The sequence below is a fragment of the Neoarius graeffei genome, chromosome 5 (assembly GCF_027579695.1).
Source record: "Neoarius graeffei isolate fNeoGra1 chromosome 5, fNeoGra1.pri, whole genome shotgun sequence".
In the NCBI taxonomy this organism is placed as follows: Eukaryota; Metazoa; Chordata; class Actinopteri; order Siluriformes; family Ariidae; genus Neoarius; species Neoarius graeffei.
Genome location: NC_083573.1, coordinates 34,757,114 through 34,772,236, shown reverse-complemented (window position 1 = coordinate 34,772,236; position 15,123 = coordinate 34,757,114). Strand labels below are relative to the sequence as shown.

At 37.2% G+C, this 15,123-nt stretch overlaps 1 pseudogene; it reads right to left on the bottom strand.

Moving 5' to 3' along the window:
* The window catches only part of LOC132886245 (hemicentin-1-like), an 82,592-nt pseudogene extending 67,673 nt beyond the window's left edge, over nucleotides 1-14,919 (bottom strand).
* Between the last annotated feature and the right edge of the window lie 204 nt (nucleotides 14,920-15,123).

The window sequence follows — 15,123 nt, the reverse complement described above, 5'->3', positions numbered from 1 at the left end:
ATAGTCTAAATCCTAAGAGCAAAAGAAGCACACTGTAAAATGCTGTATTATGAGTAAACATTCAAGATAATATTTTTAATATTAATAAACATTCTAGTGTATAGTAAGTATATTAGCTGCTTCTTCATATTTTCACATGTTGAGATCACAGTACTATAGTGACATTTTAAAGGGCTGACTACCTCATATAGGAGCTTCTCCTTCATTCGTGTTCTGCCTGATGGCAGGTCTGCGTTTCTAGGGAAAAATAAGAGTAGTGGTTTCCTGTTGCCTTCTACTGGATTATTTATAGAGGTTTTCTCCTCTCAACCATTCACACCTACAGGCAATTTAGAGTAACCAGTTAACTTGTCTTTGGACTGGGGGGGAAACTGGCGCACCCGGAGGAAACCCACACAGACGCAGGGAGAATGCACAAACTCCACACAGAAAGGTCCCTGTTGGCCACTGGGCTCGAACCCAGAACCTTCTTGCTGTGAGGAGACAGTGCTAACCACTGTGCCACCTTCATATACTGTACAGACTTATAACTCAAAGTTGATTTGTGGGCTATTAGTTAGTTTAAAAATGAGCTAGCTTGTAAACTAGTTGCTTGGGAGAAGCCATGGCCTAATGGTTAGAGAAGCAGCTTTAAGACCATAAGGTTGTTGGTTTGATTCCCTGGACCAGCAGGAATGGCTGAAGTGCCCTTGAGCAATGCACCCAACCCCAGGCTGCTCTGGGTATGTTGTACATCGCTCTGGATAAGTGTCTGCTAAATGCCATTAATGTAATTTTAGACTTTAATTTGCTTTCTACCTATCTGCTACATTATAGCTCGTGTTATGGTAATACATAGATTTGTTCATGCTTTTTTTTTGTCTTTTTCCATGCAGCATGACGGAAAAATGGAAAAACAAATTAAAAGGGTCACAAACTGACTAATAGGAGCAGGCTTTGGGTCTGACAAAGGAGCAGGGCAAAGGAGCAGGGCAAAGCCTGGAGCTGACTTAGACCAGAGTACAGACTGATACAGGATTCTTGATCGAGATGAGTCTGGGCCAGGGCCAAAAGTGTATTCAACTTTTTACATTTGATGTCTCATATGAGAAAAATCTTGAAGTTGATTTAGAGCTGCATTTCTGGAAGTAAAAAAACCGCTAATTTGCAAACCCTGTTCAAATTTAGCTGAATTTGTGCAGCTGAACAGCTAATGCAATGAAAACACATCACCCTGTAGCCATCTTGTACTAACACTAATGGGCATGTTTTAGTCATATTCTCTAGTTGTAATATAAATTACATAATTTTAGAAAAGAAATGGACTTACATGTTCATCATTATTTGTTGCTGTACAAAAAAATAATATATAAAAGAAGTCATGTCTTGTCACATGAATAACAGTCAAAAGTCTGGACACAGCTTCTAATTCAATGGTTTTTCTTTACTTTTATAAACTAAAAGATGCTTCATGCCTTAAAGTAATGATGGATGTCGTTTCTCTTTATTTAGTTGAGCAGTTCTTGACATAATATGGATGACTACAGTGGTGGAAGTTACTGTATTTTTATTATTTATGGTTTACTGTTTGATCTCAAACGCATTAAGAACACAAGACATTGCACTAATTAACTTTTGACGAGGTTCACCTGTTTACTGAAAAGCATTCCAGGTGACTACCTCATGAAGATGGTCAAGATAATGCCAATAGTGTGCAAAGCATCTGTAGGTACAACTGGTCACAGTCTCTTTAAGAAACTACAAATCCCATCAACTAATTTCCGCGTTGACCTACATCATGGCTGGGCGGGATCACCTACGTCACGTCCTTCGTGACGTCACTTCCACGCCGACTCTATAAGTGACCCGGAAACGCTCAGCTCGCTCTCTCTCGTCGTGGATGTCAAGCCATCTGGACACAAAGATATCCTGCACCAGAAAACCCAAGAAAAGACGTCTTTCTGGAAAGAAACAGAATTTAGCGCTTTTCTTTTGTACCCTTGGCCAAGGTAGACTCCAGAATCGTGCGATTTTTAACTCAGTTGAGTTACAACCGGTTTTTTTGGGGGGGGCTTTTTCCACCTTTATTGGATAAGACAGTGTAGAGACAGGAAATGAGCGGGAGAGAGACGGGGAGGGATCAGGAAACGACCTCGGGTTGGAATCGAACCCGGTTCCCCGGATTTATGGTATGGCACCTTATCCACCTGAGCCACGACACCCCCACTGGTTTTTATTCATCATAAGTACGTACAAAACTGCCGCCCAAAGCAGTTTAATTTAAAGTTAAGAAGCAGCCGGATCCCTTCTAACTAAAGCGCTGTGCACATTGTTTAATCAGAGATTTTCTTCCCACGAACTACGTAGCGTCGGCCCAAGAAATTCTCTGTGCTTCACGGAGGTCTCCACAACGGTGAAACTCCAAAAGTCTCGGAACACCTCTATAATCTTGCACTGGAAGCGAGATACTAAGTAAGACTGGCAATTTTGGGCATAAAGACTAGTCTTAGGAATTAGCTTTATTGAAGTAGTGTGAATTTAAACTCAGGAACGGTTTAATTGTTTACACTGTAGACACGCAGCATGTTGAATTGATTGTTCCATTTTGTTTTGATCTCTCAATTGCTTAATAGATGGGCTTTTGTATGCTGTCCTCTATTCCTTTCTAACCCTTAATTTCATTATTACACATATTTTGACATCAAGATTTCAGTGGATTTAGTAGTGTTATAAGCTAGCTTAGCTAGCAACACACGGCTAATTAAGCTAGGCTAACCTCTTGTTTAGGCCACAAGGCCTACACCACGTGGTCACAAGACCTCACACCCACAAACACACCTTAGTTAGCAACAGAGCTAATCCTTTGTTCTACTTGGATAACATTCCTTTGACTTAGCTAGCAACCAAGCCAGGCCTCCACCACGTGGACACACACACACACACACCTTAGCTAGCAACTAAAGCTAACTCTTTTGTTCTACTTAGAAACACGTGGTCACCTCCCCCTACACACACACACGCTCATCAAGTATATATCATGTTTGTATATATTTCAACTGCCATTATTCATTTTTCTTTGTTATAATAAATTAAATTATTATTGAAACTGTGTGTTTATTTGTTGTGCCTAATATTTTTGAAGTAGCCCAATCTCAAAAGAATTCCAAAGTGCATATGAGTTATGTAATACGGTAAGTGATCATAATAATTTGGAATATACCATAATTTAGCTGTTTGGTAATTTATTATTAAGCACCAAAATTAATGGTATTATTTAATGAGATTATCAATGAGACTGATTTAATGAGATTATTAATGAGACTGATTTAATTAGGTTGATCACTTAATTACAACTGCACCTACACATCATCAAGGTGGCTACTTTGAAAAATCTAAACTATGAAGCATATTTTGTTTTTTGTAACCCTTTTTTTGTTTACTACCTAATTCCATACATGTTCAATTTGTTATTTCATATATTATTGTCTGATGTCTTCAGTATTGTTCTACAATGTAGAAAATAGTCAAAACACAGTAACACCTATGAGTATGGGTGTCCAAACTTTTGACTGGTACTCTATATTGCACGAATTCCATGAAATCTACCATTCTACAGTGACCCATAAAATTCATGTAAAACATTACCAAATGTGTTATATGAAAGAAGTGTATGATACTTTATTCTAATCTGGTCAATATTATAAAATGCTGTCATTATATTTTGCCATCATCTACATGTCAGGTCTTTCAGACCCAGTACATATTTATAAATGGCTGAATATCTTCACATGTACCTTCATTCTGCTCATTTCCTCTGGAGTTGGTTTTTGGCCTGAATAATTAAGATGTAGGTAAATGACAAAAATGACTAAAATGTATGCAGTGTAGGTCACACAGATCCAAATGCATTTCCTTTACAAGGTAGTTAGCAATCACATGACAAACCAATTAAGGCAGAATTTTGTCAACATTTCTTCTAAAAATCAATATATAGTCGGCCAATTGGCCTGTCAGTTGGAGCCTCTTGCGAGGCTGTCTGTGTCCATCTTGAGCACGCTTCATCTACCACTGGCTTGCTAGGCCTGTCACAGTTTCGCCAAACAAATAACCATTCTCTCTCTCACACACACTCACACACGGGGAGAACATGCAAGCTCCACACAGAAAGGCCGCCATTGGCCACTGGGCTTGAACTCGGAAGCTTCTTGCAACAGTGAGGCGACAGTGCTAACCACTGCACCATGCTGCCCCATAATACTTAAAGAGCTTGATATTACATTTTCCAAAGGTGGAAGTGGCCAGTAACTTTATAAACTGAACAATAATGCTATTGTGTTTATTCTGACTTATCAGCTTATTTTCCAAAAGTGACTAAAATTATGTTCATAATTCCTGCTAAGCAAAGAAAAAAGAAAAAAAAAAAGCTACTATGAAGTACTACATACTGCATATAAAGTACACCAAGTATATTACAAAGTAAGGGTCTAATTTACTTACATTTGTTTTGTTTTCATGAAGTAGAAAATCAAACCAGCAACTCCAGCGATGCCTAACAAAACTCCAATAACAACCCCAGCTATAGCTCCTGCAGACAGTAACTCTACGCCTTCTTTTTTTAAATAAAGGAGAGATAAACCATCAGATTATCATTAAATAAACATAAGAACACTGCATTTAAAACAATGTTGATCTATAAACTATAATAAAAAGTAAAAGTAAAAACTATAATGTAGTGTATATCACAGGGGATTGTTTTCAGACTACACAGGAAGCTCAGCTTTCCCTAAAATTTCATTCAGTTGAGGCAATGTTTACCACAGTGTCTATATTATTTACTAATCTTCACGAAATTCAACATTTTTATGAATTAAATTTTTGATGATAAATTGTGCTTCCCTTATTTTAATAACCACCAGCCACTGGTGTACATACATAATTTTTTTTTAAATGAATGAAACAAGAGGGAAGAACAAATCAAAACACTATAGTTTGACGCATACTTTTACTCAACAAAACATTACACACAAGCAGTGTTCGGCAAGCTAATAACCACAATGCATTCTGAGATGGGGAAATTCATGACAAAATACTCATGCAGGTAACGTTCTAGTCAATGTGTTTCTGGATTTTACTGCTATATTTGGTACTATAGATCATGGAAAACATTTCAAATGGCTTGAGAACTTCTTTGGTGTTTGCGGGACTCTGTTAAATTGGTTTTCTCTACATTTACCTGGGTATTTACCCACTTATTTTTCTTTATTTATTTTATTTATTTTTCAAGCGGATGAAAACAAAAGAAAATAAAAGGTAGCTAACAGACTTGGAAATCTGGCTTTACAGACAAAAGCTGAAATTTAGAAATCTTGAGGTACATCTGGATTCTGACTGAAATTTTAAACCACACATTAATCACTTTACTAAAACTGCATTTTATCATCAAATAATTTTTGCAAGAAATTGATCCAGGACTTCCTGTAACCTGAACCTTCCTGTAAATAAAATCTGCAGCAGCAAAAATATTAACATGCAGCAGAAAACATGATCATATTAGACTAGTTTTAGATCAGCCAACTGGCTCTCTATTTCCTTTAGAATTAATTCAAAAATATTATTCATCATTTCTAAATTTCTTAATAACCTTCATACATCTGAGTACATAAAAAAAAAACCTTTATTCCGAATGATTTAATGTAAGCTTTCTCCTTATTCCAAATATAAAACTTACAGTGAAGCAGCCTTTTATTTGTATGCACTAATTAACAATTATTCGCCAAAGGGGAAGTGAATATCGGTGAATAATAGCGAGATGAAATCTCATTAATTGTCTTAGTATAAATAAATACACAGGTGATTATTTAAAAAAAATCATGTGAAAAATCATTTATTTCAAACTTCAAAAGCGGCATGCAAACGTAATAAAGGTGTCCACAGACTTGTGTCACTTATCCATGCTGAGTCACATAAAATACTTTGTTTTGAAATCGATAAAATAAATCACAATGCCACTTTACCTTTGAATAGTTTCAGACCAAACTTCACAGCATATTAAATGCTTTTAGGAATAACATTTTCTTTCAGATATTGTAATTCTTCCTCACTTACTGGGACGAGGCGATTGGCCACCATGTTGCCGAGGGACTTGGGGTGATTATTGAGAAATGGTCCAAATTTCTTGACCAATCAGCATATGAGATTTCCAATAATCACCCGTGTATTTATACTAAAACATACTGTTTCAACTTAACTATTTAATTAGCTTTTATTAGTTTCCTTACTTTTACTGGAATGTTATTTTTTATTTATTTGTTTACATGTTATTCAGGGATGTGATTTGGGGCTGGTGAAATTATCTGAAAATTTTAGCCGGGAGTCTGGGGGCCATAGGCCCCCAGCTGGTCCAGGGCAGCGCCCTGGTGGGGGAACAAGGGGGGCGAAGCCCCCCGAAGCTCCTGGGTTCTGGGGTTTTCTGACTTAAAAATTGTACTAAAATGGCAAGCAAACACACAAGAAAAAACTTGTCATGATTAACAAATTCAAGCCAATTTAATGGTCAACATGTAACTCTGAGCCCCTATAGTAAATTCAATGATTCTTAACTGACAAAAAGCCAAAACATGAAACCTAAAAATGTCATTCTAAATTAAATCAACTGCATTAGAATAAATAGAAAATTGTATAAGGAAAAACAATTTATACTTTCAATTACTGTAGAAGTTGAACATACCTAAATGTGCCTTTTCAAACAAACATGATGCAACATAAGAATTCATCCACCATTATTTATTAAACTCTATTGCTCCTGGTAGTCTCCCAGTTTGCTTCTTATGTATGGCAACTTCTAATATTTGATTAAGTTACTGCACACCCCGTTTAGACAGGGTAACAGGATTGACACAAAAAAATTAGTCATGCATAGACTACTTACCAAAACTGAAATTTTTAAGTAAATATTCTCAGATTCAGTTCATTCTGCCATTCATATAAAAGGTGAGAATATGTAGATCCTTGGCAACAAATAATTTCAATAATAGCTTTTGGGAGCATTTATTTTTGTTATGTGATTTATCATGGTAACAGAACTGACACAAACCTCTGGGACAGGTACAAAAATTAACAAAACATTGAAAAAATATATTTTCTTAATGGCTTTTTCAATTTGTGACATCATATGTCCATTGTGGTTTCCACAGTCTTGTAGTTGAACATGAAAAAGTTTCAATTCCACCTTTGTCTAATATTAAGAATCATGTCTGAAAAAAAGTCTCTTTTCAGTGGGACAGCCATTTTTGCTCATTTTCGACCCTAAAATTTGCTACAAAATGCACATTTATGAACCAAAGTAGTCAAATTTTGAAATGCAAGGTAGAACTGATAAATGTTTTATCATATGAGACCATAAAAAGGTTTTAGAACTCTCAAAATGTAAACAAAACACGTCCGGACAAAAAAAAAAAAAAACGTTTTCTGTGAAATTGACTCATATACAGAACTGTACAGTGTTCACTCACTTGAGGATTTTCATATGCAAGAATAAAAATCACTTTCACTAAACAGCATTCACAAAAAATGTGTTTGCAATTAATTGGGATCCACTGTTTTTATCATTTCAACCGCGCATCAGACCCTCAGCCAATTGAAAATGTCTTTCATGCACTTTTCTCCCTCATGAGAATTTTGAAAAGTTGGCAAGTATGTATTATTTGCACTAACATTTTAATATTGAATAAACAAATCAAAATTGTGTATAATTACCTTACATCCACGCTGTGGGAAAAGTTTTGAGCAAAAATTAAAACTAACTTCGAGTGAAAAAGGTGAAATAATCTGTGAAGTTGTTGGCAGAGACTCTGAGGTAAAGTGAGAGGAGGCAGGAGGGGTCAAGCATCACTGCCGCCTCACAGACTCACTTTCCCGGGTTAAACTCCCACCGCTCCCCCTCTCTCTAGCTTTTGTTTTGTTTTCACTGAGTAACTATTTTGATTTGTAAACTAGAGCCGTGATTTAAACTGCTGTTTCTTCGGACGTAACTAAAACAAACAAATAAAAACCGCCCCTTCTTTTCTCCTCAGAAGGTTTAGCCTCCGATGCTAACCTTTTCACCACAGCTTTCATAGCGTGCGCATGCGCATCCAGGAAGCAACAGATGGCGCGAGGCCCCGTTGCCACGGCAACCTTCGTCACCCCACAAAAACATACCCAACTGTCGCACGTGCAGTGACACCATCACCACTCACAGGCTTATTATGGGGAAAGAAATGAGCTGGGTTGTTTTTTTCTTCTTCCCCATGTTTATTTACTTTAAAAACACACACCAAACTGATGATCAGGTGCATCTTTACGCTCAATCACAGAGGCTGCCATCTTTCAACTCTTTGTTTGAAGCGAGCTTACGTACAGCTATCTAACAAGCACGTTCATTGGTTGTTACAGAGCGATGGGCCAATCACGTACCTCGTTTCATCTCAATGACGGAATTACTGAAAGTCGGAACTAATAGGATATGAATGCGGATTTTTGAGCGAAAAATCGGAAAAAAATTTTTTTTTCAAATTTTGAGGTGAAAAAGCGGAATTCCGCGAATTCGCGGAAAAATCACATCCCTGGTTATTATTCAGTGTTGGTTTGAATTTGTATTGTATATTTTTTTATATTTTGTATTTGCTGCATTTGTCTTATATGCCTTGTTTGTTTTTTAAACTTCATACTGTACAGTAATTTGAGCTACAATTCAATACAAGTATGAAATGATTTATAAATGTGCTATATAAATAGGTTTATGTTATTCATTTCAGAAGCTCAAGTGATCTAGAATGAATGTTAATTAAAACGATCTCATACTTATTGCAGTGAAGAATCAATCTTGTTTTTGCATTTTGATTTAAATATCTGATGTCTGATTAACTTGAGAAAAGCCCCAATTAAAGTTTCTGAATTCCAGAGTAATGCTTTACCTTGAATTACCAAAACATGGGATCCTGAGGCATCACGTCCAGTGACAAAATTGGAGGCCATACAGGTGTAATTTCCAGTGTGTGTTAAGGTAGCCTGCTCCACCGTAAATATGGGTGTATTCACTTGGGAAAAATTCCCATTAAACATCCATGCAAATAAAGCATTTGGTGTAGATTCAGTGTGGCATAACAACATCACAGTTTGTCCCACTTCCACTTGACTTGGTCCATTAACTGTCACATTATCTGGTCCAACTGCAACACACAGTACACAGTCACTGCTTCTCAAATTAAGCCAAGACATTTCTTTAGTTTAAAACAAATCAGTACCAGGAATATATTTGGACCTACAGTTAACAATTACTGTGTATGTTGCAGTACTGGAGCTGATGGGGTTGCTGAGTGTACACTGGTATACACCACTGTCTGATCTCCTCACCGGACTGATCATCACCGATCTGTTCTCATTTGAGAATGTGATCCTGTCGCTAGATGACAGTTTCTGATTATCTTTCATCCATTCAGCACTGTGGATGGGCCCACTCGCTTTACAACTTAATGTAGCATTGGAAACACCTTCTGTTAGCAAATCTGTTGGTCCAGTAACTGCTGCTCCAAGTATTTTTTCTGTAAAAAAGAAAATCACAGAAGAAATATTATGCATAAACAGTTAAAAGGTTGATTTAACATTAATGTTTGAATTATGTGAAATAAAATTAAAACGCAATCTTGCCTTTGCAGTGATAAAAAAATAAGTTGTAGCCACTTTTGGTGAAACCAATGCAATTTGTAAACCACATTAACCAGACCTATGTTCATTTCTAACCCTATGTTCTCCTATTGTTAGCTTGAAGCTACAAAGTTGTTAAAATATTGTAAAAATGACGAGTGGATATTTCAACAACAAACAACTCGTCATACTATATAATTAATTACTTTTGATCAGTTATTTATTACTTGTGATCAGTTGGTGAGATAAACTTGATTAAAAATGATGGAAGGAAAAACATTTCAGCTTTATATTTTTGTAAACCCATTATCTTTTAGAATGGGTTGAAGAAATGAATAAAAAGATGCTATCCCTTACATTCCAAATAAAATAACTAAATAAAGTGGGCCATTATACCCACATATAGTAGTAAATAAATGGATGCATTTCTAAATAAATATCAATAAGAATCTAAATGGGAATCTGGTTATTGTGAAATTCATGAACTATTCAAAAAACGTTGGTGTGCTTTTTAATCCAACCACCTGCATGGGTGCAAGTTTTCCGGCATGTGTCGGAAGCTCCAGTTTTTTCGGTTCTGAAAAAGTCATTTTTCCAAATCGTGTAAATCCGTTAAGATTTTTTTTGGGGGGGTATGGGGTGGCCGTCTCACTCTCATAGGGCCAATGATTTTCCGCAATTGCGGAAAACGGATGGAAATTACGGAATTTTTATAGTAAAACATTGCTCGCGTGTCAAAGTGTAACTGCCGCAGAAGGCTTCTGCGTAACTGCCACTAACGCCCAAGCAGACATGCCTTTCCGGTCAAGGCAGCTTTGTCTGTGATTGTCATAGATTTACATAGAAGACTAGATTCCTCACCGTGTATTCCAGAATGTTCGCACAGGGCGGACTTTCAGGGCGGATTTTTAATCCAATCACCTGTCTTCATTTCTGTGAATTTTGTATTAAATATACACAATTTATTCTGTGCACTTTGAATTTTTTTTTTAAGTTTGTGATAACAGAACACAAACTGTTACTCTTGTGAATCCAAGCTACCTTTCATGTGTCTGGCTACTGCTGTTATTGGAATAAAGTCATTTCCATTTTTCACCAAATTTGAAGAAGTCCTTTTTTTCTAACATATGTAACAAAATTTGTACTAAAACTTGGTGCCTAAGACTTTTGTACAGTCCTGTATATTGCAGTATAAAATGAATGTACTGTTTGCAATATATGTCCTGTAAAATTAACATTTTCTGTAATTTAAAGTAGTCTGTGGTAAAATTTGACCATATTCTATCTATTTCACATATGCAGGGCCGCTGACAGCTTTGGCTGGGCCCGGGACAAAATGCTCTGAATGGGCCCCCCCTAACAACCCCCCTCGGGCCAACCCACACACACCTCTCTTATCCCAGTGTCTACTCACTCCAACCCTTAAATGACAGGTATTCAAAAACCATTCAACCGGTCAACAAACATTTCATTTTAGCATTTCAACATTTTTACAGTTTTAACATTTTAACATTTCCTTAGTCTGCAACTATTCAGGTGCGAAATGCAATGCGCCGGACTTTTGTTGTGCGTGCGTGCGTACTGTCCAGTGTGAAAAGCAGAGAAGAACACACCGCTCGAGAAACGGCGGCATATGATTGCGGGCTAATGTGAATATTCTTAGCTTCAATCAGATATATGAAACACAATGTTATTAAGCCGTTGTGGTTATGAAATTATTCAATGCCCTGTGCGTTTGATATGGTGTTCAGTGTGACTTGCTCTCCCCTCGTTTGTAACATGAATTGCGTGCCGCGCATGCCTTGGTTGGGGTTACTTTACGGGGCTGGAAAAAGTTGGCTGTGTCTTACCCAGTGATGGGAATAACGGCGTTAGAAATAAACGGCGTTACTAATGGCGTTACTTTTTTTAGTAACAAGTAATCTAACTAATTACTTTTTACATCGTTATAACGCCGTTCCCATTACTTACAATAAAATACTATGCGTTACTTTATTAAAGCTGTTCTCATCTGGCACGCTGCTCGTTCAGCCTTTCTTTATTCTGCTTTAGTGTGGGGTGGGGAGACACGAGACAACGGCATAGTCAGCCAATCAGAGTAGATTTGGAAAACATACGTAGGTAGGCCACGCCTACTGCGCGCTCTTTCAATCGGAAGACACAGCGATGGCGAGTGGTCAGCCCAGCACTGCGCTTTCACATTGGAAATACAGCCATTACTTTTCATTACTTGAAATAAAAGGCAAGAGTGTTTACGTGCAATGCACATTATGTCAAGGAACAAGGCGTTTGTCCTCGTCAGTGGCCAGTAATTAGTAACATAATTTTAATAACTACAAAAATATATTACATTTGATAGATGTCATCTCACATTGTCCCACAAAAATATTAATATAGTGTAGATAACATTACTAATTGGTTCTGTTAAGTGTCCATTTCAGTCATTAAACACATTTAACATTCACTTTTATTATGATTACACTAAATGAATTTGATTTTTTTTGAGGAGGAACAAAATGTAACGGAATAATTACTTTCTCTGGTAATTAGTTACTTTTATGACAAAGTAATTCCGTTACTAACTCTGTTACATTTTGGGAAAAGTAACTAGTAACTATAATTAATTACTTTTTGAAAGTAACGTGCCCAACACTGGTCTCACCTGGCTCAGCTGCCCCACTGCCTTTGCTCTGCATCATCCGAATCTTTTTTAAATATTTATGCAGTGAGCCCCTGAGTCTCTTGGTTTCTTCCTCTCTTTTTCTCTTTTCTTTTCTGTGCTCCTGACTTGTGCATGTTGGCAAATGGCACGCACGCTGATTATCGAAGCGCTATGACCGAACAATGTCGTTTTTTCCCCCTTAATCAAAGAGTCAGACCAAACCATTTTTGCATTAGGGGTGGTAGGGGGTTCTTGACGCCTTTTTCAAAAGACAATAAAGGCAAAAGATCTAGAAATAATTTATTGAATGCAAATATAGCACATTTCTCCCCCAAATCAACACATTTTGAAATGAAATAAAATAATCGCAACTTCATGAGAGCCCAGTTCTGGGCCCTCCCCATTCCTCGGCCCGGGACAACATACCCGTTTGTCCCCCCCGTCGGCGGGCCTGCACATATGTATACTTCTGCCATTGAATCAGCAAGAAATTCAATGCAGTAAGTTTTTGTTCTTGAAAACCGCCTTTGTGAATCCAATATATTATACAATTTTAAACACAAACAATTGAAATCCTCAATTTATCTGCAAGTTATTAATTTTACTCGAGTGAAAATATCTCAGCGTGTCATTGTCCACTTTTTGTGGCCATATTTTGCAGGTGGATAAAGTTTGCAAAAGGCAAAAATCTGTACAACAAACAGCAATGAAAAATCTGTTATTTTTAGAAGAGCTGCTTTGGCTTAATTTAGTGCTTTGCTCATTTTTGTTGCACATGAATTCAGTAAATAAACTACAGTAAAACCCACCGAGTGCAGTGATGCTGAAGGGTTCAGACATGGAGTATCTCGGGGTCTGTTTGTTATGTGCAATAGTACAGGTATAATTACCACTTTAACTGCTCTCAATGTTGCTCAGTCTGAGCTCTTGGCCCATTTCACCAAGCTCTACTCCATTCACAGTCCACTAAAACTCAGCAGCAGGGCTGGACTCAGCTGAGCAGGTCAGTATGAGGTTAGACCCAGAGCTGAAGAAGTGTCCCACTGGATCTGCTTCAACAACATAATTTTCTGGACCATCTGCAATGGAGCAGTCCATATTTAAATCAGCTTTAGAGCCATCATGGTCTTGTGAAGACCAGAGATAAAATGCATGTTTGTTAGATAAATCTCCTGACTGTCAACAAGACGCATGATATGAAATAACTCACAGTAAATGGTGAGGCTCAATTTAGAACTTATTGCTTTGCTGATGGCGTTGGACGCTTCACATTGGTATGGGCCTGTGTCACCTCTGATCACACAGGTGATGGTCAGACTGCTGTTGTTGTCTGTTAGCTGAACTCGCCCCCCTGCGGTTACCTCAGAGCTGCCATTCAGCCAAATAAATCAAAGTGAGGGGCCAGTTGCAGAGCAGACGAGGTTCACAGTGCTGTTGAATTCAATCAGCTCTGTGTTACTTGGTACTATTGTAATGCTGGAGATGGGAACTGGGGGTTTAAAAAGTAATACAGGGCTCAGGTAGACACCAATATAAATAAGATTTGAATACTAAATTATCATCAAAACATAAGTGTATTCACCATCACTGTACCAACACTATTATTATTGAAAATCATAAGCGCTAATCACTGTTTCAGCCATACTGACTGAGAAAAAAAAATGCAGAGTAAAAATTAGCTTTGACTCAAAATGAGGAAAGTACTCTTTGCCAACTTATTTTTAGTCCAATAAATCTGCTATTATGGAACTACAAATTTTTAATGTGGGCACCAGCCACTGATCTTTAGCCACCAGTCATGAAGCTCTCAAAAGAGGACATTTTGCTGTAATGTGGCAGCAGATGTTAAACTGGCACAACCAGAATGGCCAATGGCACAACTATTCTAGCTTAGTGGTCGTGTAGCATATTATTTACAGGATGGTCATTACAGAAATCTGTTACCAAAAAATGGTACTACACACAATCGTTCCTGTATTTTGTACAGTTCAATATTTTACGATAAAATTAATATTCTGAATGCGAGACATTCGAGTCAGACTTGACAATTCTGTCTCTAACTCAAATACATATTCTATCAAATGAAACAACTAAACTAATAAAGATTTGCTCGTTTTGCATCAGCAGGAACATCTAGTGCATGTTTAGTCATCTAATGTAAGATTAATATGATAATGTTTTACTATTTGAAAGATGTGTATTCAGATTCAGTTGTGAAGATGTAATGCAGTACAAATCTGTGTACTTTTAATTCTTACACACCTGCTTAAAAAAGCCTGATTATAGTGATCTATTATTAGTTGTAAAAGTTGTAAAAGGGGGACTAAAATATTAAAGAAAAAAAATCTTACTACAGTTGTGTTAAAAAGAAATGTTTCGTTTACTCACCAAGCACCTGTAGTGAGGTGGCATCTGTGAGCGAAGCTGTAGGAGTTTCTACAGTCAGAGAATATTCTCCAGTATCATTCTCGGCCAGGTTCCTGAGCTCCAGAGCTAAAGTGTTGCTGTTCAGACTGACTCTGTCTGTGTACTGTGGCTGTACTTTAATTCCATCAGGAGGTCCAGAGAGAATGGTGCTCATATTAAACCTCCATCTGATGCTGTAGTGTGGTGGATCAGGAATATGGATTGGGGTAATCACTACATTCTCCCCAACAGCTTTATCCATGTTCTCAGGTAATAACAGCTGTTGGGCAAAACATGCTCCTGTGGGAAGAAAAAGATATGCTAAACCACCAGAGTTTACTGTATAAAATATAACCAGAAAAAGATTAAGTAAGGTTCTAATATCTGAAACA